Source organism: Trachypithecus francoisi, unplaced genomic scaffold (assembly GCF_009764315.1).
Source record: "Trachypithecus francoisi isolate TF-2019V2 unplaced genomic scaffold, Tfra_2.0 Lachesis_group7, whole genome shotgun sequence".
NCBI lineage: Eukaryota > Metazoa > Chordata > Mammalia > Primates > Cercopithecidae > Trachypithecus > Trachypithecus francoisi.
In genome coordinates this window covers 32,571,548-32,588,107 of record NW_022681472.1, presented here as the reverse complement: position 1 = coordinate 32,588,107, position 16,560 = coordinate 32,571,548, and the positions used below count along the sequence as shown (strand labels likewise).

The window sequence follows — 16,560 nt, the reverse complement described above, 5'->3', positions numbered from 1 at the left end:
TGAGGAAGGTGCCATGATGCTGGCATATGAGATACATAGGATAATCATGCCTGCCAACACAGTGAAATTGGCTGGTTACTGCCTTGTTGAAATTAGGTGCTTCAGAAGGATAGCGTAAGATTGCCTGACATTAATATGTGATTAATGGCTAAGTGTGAGAACCACAGAGCTTGGATGGCAGTAGCATATTAAAAGAGAGGAATACTCGGCTAGGTACAGTGGCTCACGCCTGTAATCCCAGCACTTTGGGAGGCTGAGGTGGGTGGATCACCTGAGGTCAGGAGGTCGAGACCAGCCTGACCCACATGGAAAACCCTATCTCTACTAAAAATACAAAATTACCTAGGCTTGGTGGCACATGCCCGTAATCCCAGCTACTCGGCAGTCTGAGGCAGGAGAATCACTCGAACCCAGGAGGCAGAGGTTGCAGTGAGCCGATATCATGCCATTGCACTCCAGCCTGAGCAACAAAAGCGAAACTCCATCACAAAAAAAAAAAAGAGAGAGAGAGAGACAATCAAATGGCTAGGACAACTAATTGTGAGAGTTGCAGAGTTCCAAAGATGATTGAAAACTCAGTCAAATCAGGTTTGCTATGTGAAGGTCAGAGTCCTAGGAAGGAAAACTACAGATTTTGATAACTGTGACAGTGCTATCTGGATTTTCCTGAGGATGTTGACTCTGCAACCCTCTCTGGATTCTCTTGGTGTGTAGAAGTTGCCACCTTTCCCTTCTGTAGAAAGATCTACCATTTCAACTATGCTAGAAGATACTTCAGAACCTCTCCACACAGGTAACCCACGCCCTGTTCAGAAGCAGTCCTCACCACTTCTACTGGCTGCCAGATATAACTAGGGACTGGATATTTAAGAGTTCTTGGTCAAAGGGCAAGTATTCTTTGGAAGTCAATCTCACCTTGGCTTGATCACCTGTGATCACACCTAACCCTCCTAGGCCAATTCTTTCTATCTTTAGTACCATGTTTAGGGTTGACTGGAAAAAATGGTGTGAGGCCAATCCAGCTTTCAATTCATCTAATGGCCCCGAGCAGGGCCCACTTCAGAGGTGTAGGACCTGTGTAGTCACACAGTGCCTTGCACTCAAAAAGGATCTGCTATTGCCATGTTGAAATTGCCAACAAATTCATAATTAAACATATTCATAAGTGAAGTCCAGTGTTTCAGGGGAATATACATGGGAACAGAGGAGATACAAAGCAAAATGCAAGTATCTTGCCCTGTTCTATTCCTTAGTTCCCAATTCACACAGTGTTCATGATGTCCAGGAGCACAGGATTCTGGTGGACCCATGCTAAGTGGAAGTTCACAGAGAATCAAATCAAGTATTCAAGGTCGGTGTCTTATGTCCACTACTGAGGAAGCAAAGGCACTGATAGCCCCAAAAGGCCATGATTTTAATTCAAAACAGAGCTTGCTTCAAACACAGAAAGAAAACAATAGTGTTCTAAGAAACATGAACAACCAAGGAAACTTATCATACTTTCTTATGCATATTAGTTTCCTGTATTAATGACTTACTTACATTGAAAATGATGACAAAGGAGGAAAGAAAAAAACAGGACAACCCATATTTCATTTTCTTTCTGTCTTTCATCACTCATCAGTAAGCTGAAGGTAGAGAATGTTGGTAGAATGTATGCATATCAAGAAGTAAAATAAAAGCAGTTGAGTTAGTTTACACAGTTTCCACTGTTTGGGTAAGGAAAAAAAAGATATTCATGTGTAAACTACAAAAAAATAAATAAATAAAACCATGGTGGAATTTTGGTGATTCCACATACAAATTAAATACTCCCATATTTGCATTTAAAAATAGGTATCGTACAATACACAGATGAATGGTAAAATGTATGCTAATCATTTTAAATTTTAATTTTCCTTTCTTAAGATGACACTAAATGGCAAACAAAAACTATCATGACAGGAGAAAGATTATAAAATAAAGGAAAAGTTTTATATTTTAGTATATTTAATTATGTATTTTTTTTCCTACTTTTTGAATAAGCAGTTTCTTTATGGACTTAGTCCTGCAAATAATGTAGCCAGTTCTGACTATAAGCTAGTTATTTGACTTCTTTCCATTTCATGCATTCAGTATTGAGTGATTAACCGAAAAAGAGATTTTGGCTGCAGGTGCTCAAGTTTAGAATGTGGCTCCATGTCTAAATGAAGGGAGCTGAAGCACAGATTGTCATAATGAGAGCATATAGTAATTAAAGCACTAATGCCAGGAGCAGGGTGCCTGACATTACATTCTGGCCCTATAAACTTTTTGATCTGGGGTAATTTATTTAATTTCTCTGTGTCTCAGTTTGTTCATCTGTAAAATGGAAATGTGGTAATAAGATGCCTGCTACATGGGGCTGTTGCAAATGTAAAGTGAATGAAGATTAATAAATGTAAAACACTTAGAATAGTGTATGGCAGATGTTTGGTACTATTAACCATTACTATTATTTTATAAAATAGAGGGAAATAGCCTACCTTTAATCAGAAATCTGAGTCACCTATAGTACATTATTATAAATTAGCATTATTTTAAAAATTATATATGACAATACTTAAGAAATATTTAGCTTTGAGGCAGCTGGCGTGTGAGGGGTTTGCTCGCTCTAGGGAGATTCTTAAAGCAGTCACTATGTCAACAGACATAGATGCTTCCCTTTCTTCATATGATAAAGATCAGGGATCCAAACTTATTAGAAAAGCTAAAGACGTATCATTCATCCCCATTGGATTGGCAGGTTTTGCAGCAATTGTTGCATATAGATTATACAAATCAAAGAGCAGAGGAAATACTAAAATGTCCCTTCATCTGATCCACATGCGTGTGGCAGCCCAAGGCTTCGTTGTAGGAGAAACGACTCTTGGGCTATTCCATGTATTAGGAATTCTGGGCAATCCTAAGCCTTAGAAGAAGTGAAGCTGTCTTGGTCTTGTTGGAGGAGCTTGCTTTAGTTAGACATCTCATTACTGAAGTTACATATTAATGTTAAAAATAAACTATTTGAGTAGGTTCAGATGGTAACACGGCATTTTGAATATTGGCTTCCTTTCTTGCAGGCTTAATTGGCCTGGTGATCGAACTATTCGTGACTAGTTTACTAACTAGGTCATTCAGGGGAGTCAAGTTAACACAAAAGAAACATGTCACCTAAATGCACTTGATAGTGTTAAAATGTCCACCTTCTTAAACTATCGAGGTGAAATTAGTTCTAAAAAAGACAGCAGGCCAACCCTGAAGTACTCCCAGTTTGCTGCAGAATCTCACGTTTTGGATTTTATATGAGTCCTATTTGCCCCAGTTAATTTAACTTTTTATCTATCTGTCTTGTGGACTGGCTGGCTCTTTTAGAGCTCTGTCTAGAAAGCACATGGAATCGAATCTGTAAAGCCTCCCACAGCTGAAAGTGTGTGTGTTTATGTGTTTAAACCAAATCTAGAAAGCTTACAGTAGAGCTGCATACTAGTAGTATTTATTAAAGAATCGTAATTATAAACAATGAGAATAACTTATGGATTCTAGTTTAGTCCTTTTGTAATTGTAGAATTATATTTTTGCTACTGTTATATTAGAATAATTTTTAAATATCATCTTGAAATAGAAATTTGTATTTTAAGCACTCATGGAAAGGTAAATAAACACTTTCTAAATGTGTGCATTGCTGGCTGTGTATGGTGACTTATGCCTGTAATCCCAGCACATTGGGATGCCGAGGTGAGTGGATTTCTTGAGTGTAGGAGGTCGAGACCAGTCTGGGCAACATAATTAAACCCTATCTCTACTAAGAACACAAAAATTAGCCAGGGATGGTGGTGCACACTGGTAGTCCCAGCTACTTGGGTGGCTGAGGCAGGAGAATTGCTTGAGCCTGGGAAGCAGAGGATGCAATGAGCCGAGATCATACCACTGCACACCACTGCACTGGGCAACAAAGGGAGACCTTGTCTCTAAATAAATAAATAAATAAATGTGTGTTTTGCTTATTTTCTCCATAAGAATTGTAAACATTAAACTAAACAAATTACCTATAATATAATTAATTAATGTTTTATGAGCAAGCTGGTTTGGTCAGACAGTGTATCCACATTTTTATATACTACAGAATGCTTTACCTTGTGAAATTCTCTTGTCTAACCTGAATTTACATTTTATAGTGATAACATGGTATATGTATTGTTATTAAATAAAATGACCATGTCTAAAAAAAAAATTACCTTCACTAAACGATGCTCAAGCACATATGTAGTTTGAGGTTCTGATAGGCGAGCAGAAATCATTATTTTCCAAAATGAACATTTTCGAGCTGTCTTAAGCTTATGACTAAACATGCTCAGACATTGCTTCAGGTAATCTGCCCATAGACAGTCAGACTACATTAGTATTGCTTTGTGTTGGAGCTACAGTTACTTGTGAAAGAAAAAAAAATCATCACATTTTATTTTCCAAATTATATATTTAATTGGTGAGTTACTAAGCACTTAGAAAAAAAGTAAACCATAACAAAGCTAGCTGAAACAAACTTGCCTTCATCCATCCTAGAAACTTACAAATGTTTGGATGTTCGGCAGAGATCATACATTATATTGATGTATCACAACTTGGAAGATTCAATACCATGGAGAATAGAGCCTGAACTTAGAACTGGAAAGTAACGTTTGCAATTATAAAGACCTACGTTCTCATTTCTCTAAATAGCTATGAAATTCTTCCATGTTCCAAATCCCCCTGGAAGTGTGTGAGTGTAAGAAGGAAATAAGTGCCCAGCCTTAATAATTAAAAATACCACTGCAACATTTATCTTTAAAGAGAGCTCTGCAGGCTGGAAAAAGAAAGATTTCAATCTGCTTCTAAGTAAAATAATCTTTAATTTTAAAAAGTACTCCCAAAATTATTTCATTAAAAATCCAAAGGATACATTATTTCTTTTAGAATAATTCCATTCTTCTGCAAAATGTCCTGGGCATTTTGATTCTTTCATTCTTCTTCATATTTTTATTTCTTAGTGACTTTTCTCTTCTCCTAACATACAAACTAAGGGCAAGCACGTTCCCATACATGTTTATTCCTCCCAAAGTGACTAATACAGTGTCATACATTCAGTACAATCAATGAAATCTTATTTCATTGATTGCCATTGGATTAATAAACCTTAGTAAGATTTTCTAACAAGGATAATTTTTAAATAATAGGATTTAAAAGGAATAAGTAAAGAAATCATAGATTTTATATGTCTTTATGTAATAATGGCTAAAAGTCACCTTAAAGTTACTAAATATCTGTAAACTGATTATAAAACAAAACACTTCAAGATGGTGTAGCAAAGACTAGCCTAGTTATATTCTCAGGGCAACCCATCCTTCAGAATTTTGGAAACCAAGTGAATTAAGCTTCCCCCTCTACTACTCTGGATAATGTCAAAGCCTAGCTAAGCAGCACTACCTGTTGACATTCGCCTTGGTGCCTGGGTGTAATCCAAAGTATCTACAGACATTTGGCAACTTACTTTTAGAATCACATAAATTTAGGCCGGGGGCGGTGGCTCACGCCTGTAATCCCAGCACTTTGGGAGGCCAAGATGGGTGGATCACGAGGTCTGGAGATCGAGACCATCCTGGCTAACACTGTGAAACCCCGTCACTACTAAAAATACAAAAAATTAGCCGGGCGTGGTGGCGGGCGCCTGTAGTCCCAGCTACTCGGGAGGCTGAGGTAGAATTGCGTGAACCCTGGGGGTGGAGCTTGCAGTGAGTGGAGGTCGTACTACTGCACTCCAGCCTGGGTGACAGAGCGAGACTCCGTCTCAAAAAAAAAAAAAAAAAAAAAGAATCACATAAATTTAGAATTGTAAAAGTTCACTAAATTTATCTAGCCCATATTCTTCATTTCACATGAGGTACTAAAGTCCTCAGATGTTCTATCATTTGCTCAAGGGCACTCAACTCAATGAGTATGTGGATGTAAGCTATCAGGTCTCCTTAACTTCAAGCCCAGTTCTTGTAACTCTACAGAATCTTCTTTATCCAACTGTCAGAGAATTTCTATGGCCCAGAAGTACTTGGGAACAATGTTTAATCATTATATCCTTCTAAAATGAGGAGGAAAAAATCATTAATTCAGAAACTCAAGAAAAACCAGGACTTCTGGATACTTTCTGTTTGGAAATCATATGAAATGCTAGTGTTATGTATATAATCCTTTATTCTACTCATGTTTTTTGAGGGATATAAGAATATTGACCTCAGACTCATCCTGAAACTGAAGTAATGAGTGAAGAACTCTTGTTCAAAATACCCTATCCAGAGTTCCAAAGGTTTCTTTTCAAAGAAATGCCCTGTTTCTAAGAGTCACTGCAGTCTTCCAGGGGTGGGAGCGTAGGGGCTGGGGATGAAGCTAGGTATTGGATGCTGAGGCTGTTAAGGTTAATGATGTCAGGTCAAATAATTGCCATATATTTTTTCCTCATTACCTCACTGGCTTCCTCTGTTATGGCAGTAAGATATATAGTACAAACACTTAAATACATACAGAAAAGGGAGATATTTTAAAATGAAAGGACTTCAAGATCATTCCTCTAGGGATGGTACAGAATCTGTCTGCCTATGAGGTAGAGGGAGTAGCCTCTCCTAAATTTTGAGATCAAAATTAGCAAGAATAGGAGCCAAACTTGGGCTAGGTTAGGAATTTAGGACTTAGCTTCTCTTATGGATGTAATTATGTTATTTCTGTAAAGCTGCAGACATAGGAAAGATGACTTCAAATAAAACAAATAGACAGCACAAAAGCCCACATGTTTAACTGCACAATCAGGTTGAAACTGCAGCCATAAAAAATTGGTCTGTAGAATCCTAATCCATTAAAACAAAACAAAAAATTTAGAGGACATGTCAAACAGATGAGAGATTAAGAAACTGAGGGCCTTGACAGTTAAGAGACCTTCCAAAGGTCACACAACTGTCAGAGACAAATCAGTCAGGCCTCTGCATATATTTTATATTATCAACTGCCTGCTTTGTACTGTTTTGAAGCAGAAGTCCAACCCCCAAATTTAGGAGTCGAAATGTAAACTGCTTTAATCTATGAAGAGGAGAATTTTGAGATATGTCAAGGTCAAAGAGAGACTGTAGGAAAAGATATTACATATTTTCCTTTTGTCATTATTCAATGAGCTGTCCACTCCTCCATGGCCACTGCTTTTGGCTAGGTATAAGCTGTGGAAAGATTTCTCCTGGATTCATCTATTCCCTGGAAAGAAAACTCAATCTGGCTTAAGAGAAAAAATTCCTCTCCATGTAATGATAAATTGTCTAAATTGAAAGCTCACACCATAATCAAAGTTGAACAGTACAGACATCCTACAAAATTAAATTTTCATCTAGTGAATCTGAATGTTTTGAGGAAAAAATACTTGTGTTTTTAAGGCCTACTCCCAGGTAACTAAAACACCATCATAATGATATTTTTTCTTCATTTCTATAAGCTTTGTTTTTAGTGGAATGCTTAATGTTCTTTGAATGTAACCACCAATAAAACTAATTTTATAAGAAAAAAATGCCTGCACATGTTGATATATAATGATTCATGCAGTTTTGCTGAAACTAAATATAAAATTAACACATTTTTAACGTGTCAAGAAGTTTAACCGCACAAAAGTTACAGTGTACATTCATAGTTTTCTTTTGTACTGTACTGAAACTAAATTTCATATTTTCATACAATCTATAAATCAGATTCTCTCTTTCAACTTTACCCAAATATTATCTCTATAGTAGTGCCACTAAACCATTTAAGATGTAGTTGATTTAAACTACTAGTCACAAACCTCAAGAATCAGTTTTTTAAATAAACAATACATTCATTTCCTTTTTTTACATAACTATCTCCAGGCCCCAAACCAGCTTTCTAAATTTATCTCCCACTTTTCCTCTTCCGGATGCAGCTCTAGTCGCTGTGAGCTGGTGTCTTCCATCTCATGCTTCTCCAGCTATCTTACTCAGCTGATTATGCTCTTTCCTCTAACAGCCAGAATCTTAAATTCTACCCAGCCTTCTAGAGCCAGGTCGGATACATTCCTAGTGCCACAGCATTTCGTAATAACTTGGTCAGGGATAATCTCATCTGCCTGACAAATTACAACCTTTCATATCTTCCTGCTGCACCATCACCTTTTGCTTCATAGCATGGATCTTTAGGGAACAATTTATTATAGTGTTAAGAGTGAGAACTCAAGAGCCATACAACCGGAGTTCAAATCTTGCCAATCTATTGGCTCACTGTGGATCTTGGGAATATACTTTAACCTCTCTTAAATCCAATTTCATCATTTATTAAATGAGATAATTACAGTACCTACTTTATAAAGTTGTAATAATCTAAGATTATAACATATAAAATGCATTGAAAGGTGTCTAATACCTAGTAAGTGCTCAATAAACATAAGCAACTACAAATACTTTAATTTTATTACTATTATCATTATTTGCAGTGGAGAGAGCTTCTACTAATAATTAAGTGACCCAGGAAGTTGCCTAATCTTTTCAAGTTTTTGTTTTCTTATCTATACTAAAGCAAAGCTTCTGCACAGCAAAGGAAACAATCAATAAAGAGATAACCTGCAGAATGGGAGAAAATATTTGCAAACTATTCATCCAACAAGGGATTAATAACCAGAACATATAAGAAACTCAAACAACTCAATAGCAAAAAAACAAATAATCTGATTTACAAATGGACAAATGATCTAAATAGATGCTTCACAAAAGAATACATATAAATGGCCAACAGGTATATGAAAAAAACATGCCCGACATCACTAATCTTTAAGGAAATGCAAATTAAAGCCACAATTATATCACTTCACTCCAGTTAAAATGACTATTTTCAAAAGGACAAAAAATAATAAATACTGGCAAGGATGTGAACACTCACACACCATTGGGGGGGAATGTAAATTAGCACAGCCACTATAAAAAGCAGTATGAAAGTTCCTCAAAAAACTAAAAATATATCCACCATATGATCCTGCATTCCCACTGCTAGGTATATATCCAAAAGAAAGAAAATTAGTGCATCAAAGAGATTATATACATTCCCATGTTTATTGTAGCACTACTCACAATAGCCAAGGTAAGGAAGGAACTAAGTGTTTATCAGTGGATAAATGTATAAAAGAAAACATGCCATATATATATAATGAATATATATGGTATATATATGGCATTCATACATACATACACACACATATATGGCATATATTATTAATATATAATAAATATATTACATATATTTATATATATAAATAACTTTTTGTATATTTCAAAATACCTACCAGATTTGGAATGTTCCCAATACCACTAAATAACATTTGAGGTTATGGATATTCAAATTACCCCCATTTGATCATTACACATTATATGCATTATCAAAATACCACATGTACCCCATAAATATGTACAATTATATAACAGCAAAATCTTCAAACATTTTTGAAGTCAATACCAAAAAACTGTGTTTACTTTATTATTCATTATCTATTGCTGCATAAGAAATTATCCCCAAACTTACTTCTTTGAAAAACATTTATTGTCTTCTAAGTCCTATGGGTAAGGCATACAAGGTCCTCTGGTTCAGAATTTCTCACAAGGCTGTAATCAAGATGTCCACAGAGCTGCAAGCATTTCAAGGATCAACTAGGGAAGGATCTGCGTCTCAATTCATGCTTTTGTTGTAGGCAGAATTTAGTTTTGCACGAGCCGTTTGTCTTAGGGCTTCAGTTACTTGCTGGCTGTTGGCCACAGGAGATGCTCAGTTTCTTGACATGTGGGTCTCTTTCAAAGGCAGTTTACCACATTGCAGCTTGCTTCACCAAAGCAAACAAATAAGAGGGCAAAAGAGAGACAGTGTAAGCAAGAGAAAAGTCATAGTTTTCTGGAACCCAATCTCAGAAATGATGTAATATCACTACTGTCCTACTCTGTTCATTGGTAGAGTCACTGGGTCAAGCCTACATTCAAAGGAGGGAGATTATACAAAGGGGTGAGTGCTATGTGATGGAGATCACTGGGTCATCTTAGAAGGTCTCCTACCACACCTCATAAAGTTATTGTAGAAATTAAACGGTCTTAATGTATCTGTAGTTCATTGTAGACTACCTAGGACACAGCAGATATACAACAAATATGAATGTATTCTTCCCTCTCTAGTAGAATAAAACTCCTAGGAGACAAACACATAATCAGTGAGCCCTGCAGTACCTAAGCCAACTTTGCTCTCAACAACCAGTAGAGGCATAAATGATACTGACACTACTGTTCACAGTCTCGCCAACATTATCTTTATTTTCAGAAGGTACAACCTATTACCTTTCTACAGTGACTCATTTACAGTACAAGAGCATAGTAGGCAGAATAATATCCCCCAAAGAGGTCCATAGTCCAATCCACAGAACTTGTGAATAAATTACTTTACATAGGAAAAGGAACTTTACACATGTAATCAAGTTAAGGTTACTGAAATGGGAAGACTGACATGGTTTATCCAGGTGGGTTCAATTTTATCACAAGAAAGCAGAGAACCGGCCGGGCATGGTGGCTCAAGCCTGTAATCCCAGCACTTTGGGAGGCCGAGACGGGCGGATCACGAGGTCAGGAGATCGAGACCATCCTGGCTAACACGGTGAAACCCCGTCTCTACTAAAAAATACAAAAAACTAGCCGGGCGAGGTGGCGGGCGCCTGTAGTCCCAGCTACTCGGGAGGCTGAGGCAGGAGAATGGCATAAACCCGGGAGACGGAGCTTGCAGTGAGCTGAGATCCGGCCACTGTACTCCAGCCTGGGCGACAGAGCGAGACTCCGTCTCAAAAAAAAAAAAAAAAGCAGAGAACCATTCCTGGCTGTGGTCAGAGAAACACGTGTGATTATGCCAGAATGATTAGAGAGATGCAACATTGCAGGCTTTGAAGGCAGAAGAAGGGGGCCAAGAGCCAATGAATGTGGACAGCCTCCAAAACGAGAAAAGGGAAGAAAACAGATTCTAGCCTGCACTCTCCAGTAAAGAGTGCTACCTTGCTGTCAACTTGATCTTAGGTCGGTGAGATGATTGTTGGACTTCTGATCTACAGAACAAGAATATAATACATTTACATTGTTTAAAGCAACTAAGTTTGTGGCAATTTGGTATAATGGCAACAGAAAAATAATAGAAAGAGAAAATATGTAAGTGTGTCCTGAGGGAGATCACACACAGGTACTCTCTAAATGTTGAAGGAATATATATGATCATTCTATAATGTACAATATTAAAAATCATTGAGTAAAAAAACTTGTAGTTCAAAACACCATTACAAAGCATGCGACTATTTTTTCTAAATCATTGTATTTCAAGACTATTAACTATCATCAAAAGCAATGAGAATAAAAACTTATGTTTTTATTTAACAAACACTTGTAGAATATTTACTATGTGGTAGATACTATTATAGAGTCTAAAGTCATAGATACGTTATAAATATTATTCATTTAGTTCTATTAACTTACAAGACAGTCACTATTATCATTCTTCTTCTACAGACAAAGAACAAATACAATTTTGATGAGCTTTCCCAAGCAAACTTCCCCAAGCTTGTAAGTGGCAGAGCTAGAATTCAAACTCAGGCACTCCGGCTCCACAGTACTTGAATTGTGCTTCTTCTAAAATCATAAGTGAATTGTATATAATAATCATAATGAAATCATATATATTCCCAATACCTTGTTTCATATATTTATTTAGACTTAAGCAGACTAAAAAATTGTATATATTCTGGATTATTCTTCCCAAATCATTCGTTGACCAATTACTAAGTACCTCCTATGCCACAGGCATAGAGGAAAAAGAGAAATGAATAAAACAATGAGTCTCCCCTTAGAGAGTTCACAGATTAGTGACAAGAGACAGATGACACAATAATACAATAATTTATGTTTTCATGAAATAATATAAATTCATTAAAGCAAAACCATCTCTTATGGCCCTATTCTCCATGAGTTCCTCATTTAGAAGGGAAGGTAAGTATTGACATAAACAGCTGTGTGATACTTTTTAAGTTATGGTAGAAGCATGTAGCTGTTACCAAGAGGCACAGAAAAAAGAAAAATATTTGTAGGAACTGGCAGAGGGGACACTGAATGGTTTGAAGGAGGAGACACAGAGTTTTGCAGTTTAGAGATCATTTCAGCAAGCAAGGATAGTAAGCCTGAAGGGTAGTGAGGCTGGAAGCCACCAATTTGTTAAGAGATGGCTTAAAGTGCAAGGATAATGAGGGTTTGAATTAAAGCAATTGCAGGAAAGATTATTAAAAGAGAGAGTGAATTTGGAGTGGTATTAGCAGGCATCATGGACAGGAACCCAGGATATGACATTGTCCATACTCCCCAGAATCCCCTCCACACACATAAGTCTCCCTCAAAGAATAATAATAGCAAATGACAGCAGTGAGAAGTTACAATTGATGACTATGTAAATACCCAGCAGAGGAACGGCAAGAGAGAGTCTCTGGAATGTGTGAAAAGTCCTGGTGCCCTTCTAGAGAGTTTGAACATCAGCCTGCAGATACTAGAATCTGGACAAAGTAGTTAGAATGCATGATCAGATAACAGTGAAGGTACCATGGTTAGAAAGATAGATGCTAGCCTAGAGTGAGGAGAAATCAGCGTCTGAGAAAGGAGATAGTATTGTAGTGTATTAAAGTTAAAATTTTAATTTTCAGTTTTTATTTTCAAGAGAGACTGATATCTAAAGGCAACATTTCTTTTTATAACAAATACTGTTTTTAAAAGTTGAATTGTCACAAATAATTACAGCTAGCTATTGCTTGCACTGCATAATGATGTTTCAGTCAAGGATGGCCCACATATACAACAGTGGTCCCTAAGACTATAATAGTGTATTTTTACTGCAATTTTTCTATGTTTAGACATGGTTAGATACACAAATACTTGCCATTGTGTTACAACGGCCTATAGTACTCAGTAGAGTAACATGCTGCGCGGGTTTGTAGCCTAGGAGAAAAAGGTTATCCCATATAGCTTAGGTATGTAGTAGGCTACATCATCTAGGTTTGTATAAGTACACTCTATGATGTTCACACAACAAAATAGCCTAATGACACACTTCTCAAAATGTATCCCTACTGTTATGAATGACTGTATGTAGAGGCAGTGCTCTAACTACCTTACATATAGTATTTGTTTAATTCTCAAATATTATCATTGATTCAGTTTATTGTTGAGTCTCAGAGAGGTCAAGTAACTTGCCCAGGGTCATTCAGTAATGGGTAGGTGGAATTTGAATCCATAATGTGATGTTAGAACCGGAATTCATAGCCACTGTATCATCAACAAGTGTTTGGTTAAATCCAGATATGGAGAAATTATTTGTATTATGTTGAGCTTCAGAGCATGCATAGACTCTGGAACCAGACTACCTAGGTTCAGATCTCCATTTCACCATTTAATGGCTGTGAGAAATTCGACTACTTACTTCAGCTTTCAGTACCTGTTTCCTCATCTGTAAGTGGGAACAATAACAGTGTTTGCCTCCTAGAGTAGTTCTGAGGATTAAATGAGTAAATTTAGTAAAAGGGCTCAGAAAAGTACCTTGAGCATATTATATAACCAATAAAATTTACCTATTATCAATATTATTATTCTAATATAAAGTATTGAGAATAGTGGTATGAAACACTGGATATACTGCATGGCCCCAATTGAGATCTGAGATAGGCAGAATAATGGCTCCTAAATATATCCATTCCCCAAACCCTGTAAGCTGTGAATATGTTACATTATTACCACAAAAGGGACTTTGCAGATGTAATCAAAGTTATGAACCTTGAGAGGGGGAGATTCTGTCTAATCAATGGATTCTTAAAAGGCTGTAATTGGAGAGATACAGCAATGGAAGAAGAGGAAAGGAAGATTTAGAAGGATGAAAGGGTCTCAATCCACTGTTGCTGGCTCTGGAGACAAAGAGGGCCATAACTAAGGAATGTGAGTGGCCTCTAGAAGCTGGAAACAGCTCTCAGCTGACAGCCAGCAAAGAAACAGGGAGAACAGCTACAACAGCAAGGGACTGAATTTGTCCAACAACATGAATAAGCAAAAAAAAAAATCAGATTCTTCCCTTAACTCTCTAGAAAGGAACACAGTCCTGTGGATACCTTGATTTTAGGCCATTGAGAACCACGTTGGACTTCTGACCTACCGAACTGTAAGGTAACAAACTGGTGGTGGTTCGAGCTTCTAACTTTGTTACAGAAATAGTATTAATAGTAAACTAATAAAAGATTCACACTTAACTTTTTCCTAAAAGACTCAAACATATTGATTTAGGAACTACATAATATTCTAGAATAAATTTAACTTCTTAAAGTCAGCATTTTAAAACTATATTAGAGACATAAATCAATGTCGTATTTACATTTTTATTGTTAAATTCTTAGAATCTAAAAGTTGCTAAAAGGCTAAAGAGGATATAAAATGCTATTAGAAAATATTTTCCTCTTTTCTATATAAAGGTAAAAAAATTCAATTTTAATTTTTAACTTCTCATAGTTAATGAACAAATTAACTTTGTTTTTTTTCCTAATACTTTTTAAGTCCACAGCCAAGTTCTAATAAAGGCTCTTAACATGTCACTAGGAATATATAAATTCTAGGTTTAAAATAACTCATGTTTTGCATTTACAGAGGTAAGCATTTAGTAAGAAGCAAAATATTCTGTCTTGGTTATTATTTACTTATTCACTGCCTCTGAATTTATATGAATTAGCTCTGAGAGAGTAAGAGCTGTGTCTGTTTTCTGTTTTCACATTTTTATCAACACTGCCTAGCAAAACTCCTGGGCCTCAGAAAGCTTTTGTTAAATAAATGATTGAAAAATAAATATATCTTTAAAAAACTGGAAACAAAGCTTCCCTAGAACCTCAGCTCACTAGCTCATGGGAAAACTAACAAGGTATACTGTATCTACAGGTTAAACATTAAAATCCAAAACTTATTTTAAACATTTTCAACAGAATGTTAAGTGTTATATGCTTCCCCGCATTCTGAATGAGATTAAGTATGTTTCAAGTTTCTTGATATCTTTATTATTTTCATTCACTACTGTGTGATGTGCACATGACATACACAAGGCTCTATGAACCAGAGTTTGCATTCTGAAAATGTCCTCTATGTCAAGTCTTTGTGAGTACTTTACCCTGTCCCTCTCAAAAATTAAGTGAAGCACAGCATATGTGTAGGCTACCTGAGAGGTGCAGCGTGGTTGGTTTTCTTCACAATTGCTAAACGAAAGGCCTACTCTTCTTCAGCGAGATTTTTACTCTCTAGAACAGCAGTATCCATAGAAATATGATGGAAACCACGTAATTTAAAATTTTCCAAAACATTCTCATTTTGACATGTAATCAATATAAAATTAATGAAATATTTTATATTCTTTTTCTTTTCAGACCATGCTTTAGAAATCTGGTGCATGTTCTACACTTATAAGACCTCAGTTCAGACTAGTCACTTTTCAGGTGGTCAGTGACTACTATAATGGACAGCTGCAGCTCTAGAAAATCCACTCCCAAACCCCTAAGTAAACTACATACCCTATCAACTTATAGCTTCTACTCTGTCTCAATTTGTACCACTGTTTCACAATTTGGATAGCATTAGAGTTCATTAACTTTTATTTTAGCAAATCTGTTCCATGGGTAGTTTCTGAAATAAAAATACAAGCAAAAAAAAAAAAAAAAAAAAACCTAATAATTGTGGTTCTACAGTATACGCTCTTCCTCGATTGTCTAACAGAGCTTTCGTATAAGTGAGTGCTCCTTGTAGGCACGGAGAGTCGAGACTGGAGGCAAGAACTAAGACGTTCTTAAACCCTGCTACTTGCTGGAATCCTAAAGCGCCTACCATCCTTCAAACCTTAGAACTAACTCTCCAGAGAGACACAGCCATTCATACCACAGATCCAGATGGCAGTGGCGATCCTCAACGCCGGCTATATGTCACTGCCTGGTGAGTATTCTTCCCTCAGAGCCCATTCCCAGAAGCTCTGCCTCGACTCCCCAAGGGGTAGGCGACCTGGCTGTCCGAATTCCTAAGCGTTACCGGGGAGATCTGAGGGCCTCCCAGGGCGGGAAACCTGAGGCCAGACGCGCGCTGCCCCGAAGGCGAGAGCGCATCCGGTCCGCTCAACGGGGTCTCCCGGGAGCGCTTTGCAGGGCAGATGACTGACGGGCCAGCTACCTGGCTTCCTGAGCCTGCAGATCAACAAGCTATCCTCCCTGTGCACACAGGCCCCGAGGGCGGGCAGGTCTCCAAGCGCCGCGCAACTGCCCTAGGCCCGACGCAGCCACCTGCCAGAGGGTTCCCTCCCCACCAGGCCATCCCTCAGCCAGTCCTCCTCCGACAGCGAACAAGGAACCCCAGAGGCACGGAGGCGTCTCGCCGACATCCGGTGACCCTTGCCAGAGGCCCTTCGTGACGTCCGCAAGCAGAGAAAGCC

General features: G+C 37.3%; 1 long non-coding RNA gene and 1 pseudogene across 1 annotated transcript; one reads left to right on the top strand and one right to left on the bottom strand.

Annotated features, from left to right (window-relative positions):
- The first annotated feature begins 2,658 nt into the window (after nt 1-2,658).
- LOC117079042 lies at nt 2,659-3,010 on the top strand (annotated as a pseudogene).
- Nucleotides 3,011-9,100: 6,090 nt separating this feature from the next.
- On the bottom strand, nt 9,101-16,299 carry LOC117078810. Its single transcript, XR_004435169.1, has 2 exons — nt 16,017-16,299; nt 9,101-9,880 (listed from the first exon to the last, which is right to left on the bottom strand). It is a non-coding gene; the product is annotated as an uncharacterized LOC117078810 (long non-coding RNA).
- Nucleotides 16,300-16,560: the final 261 nt, after the last annotated feature.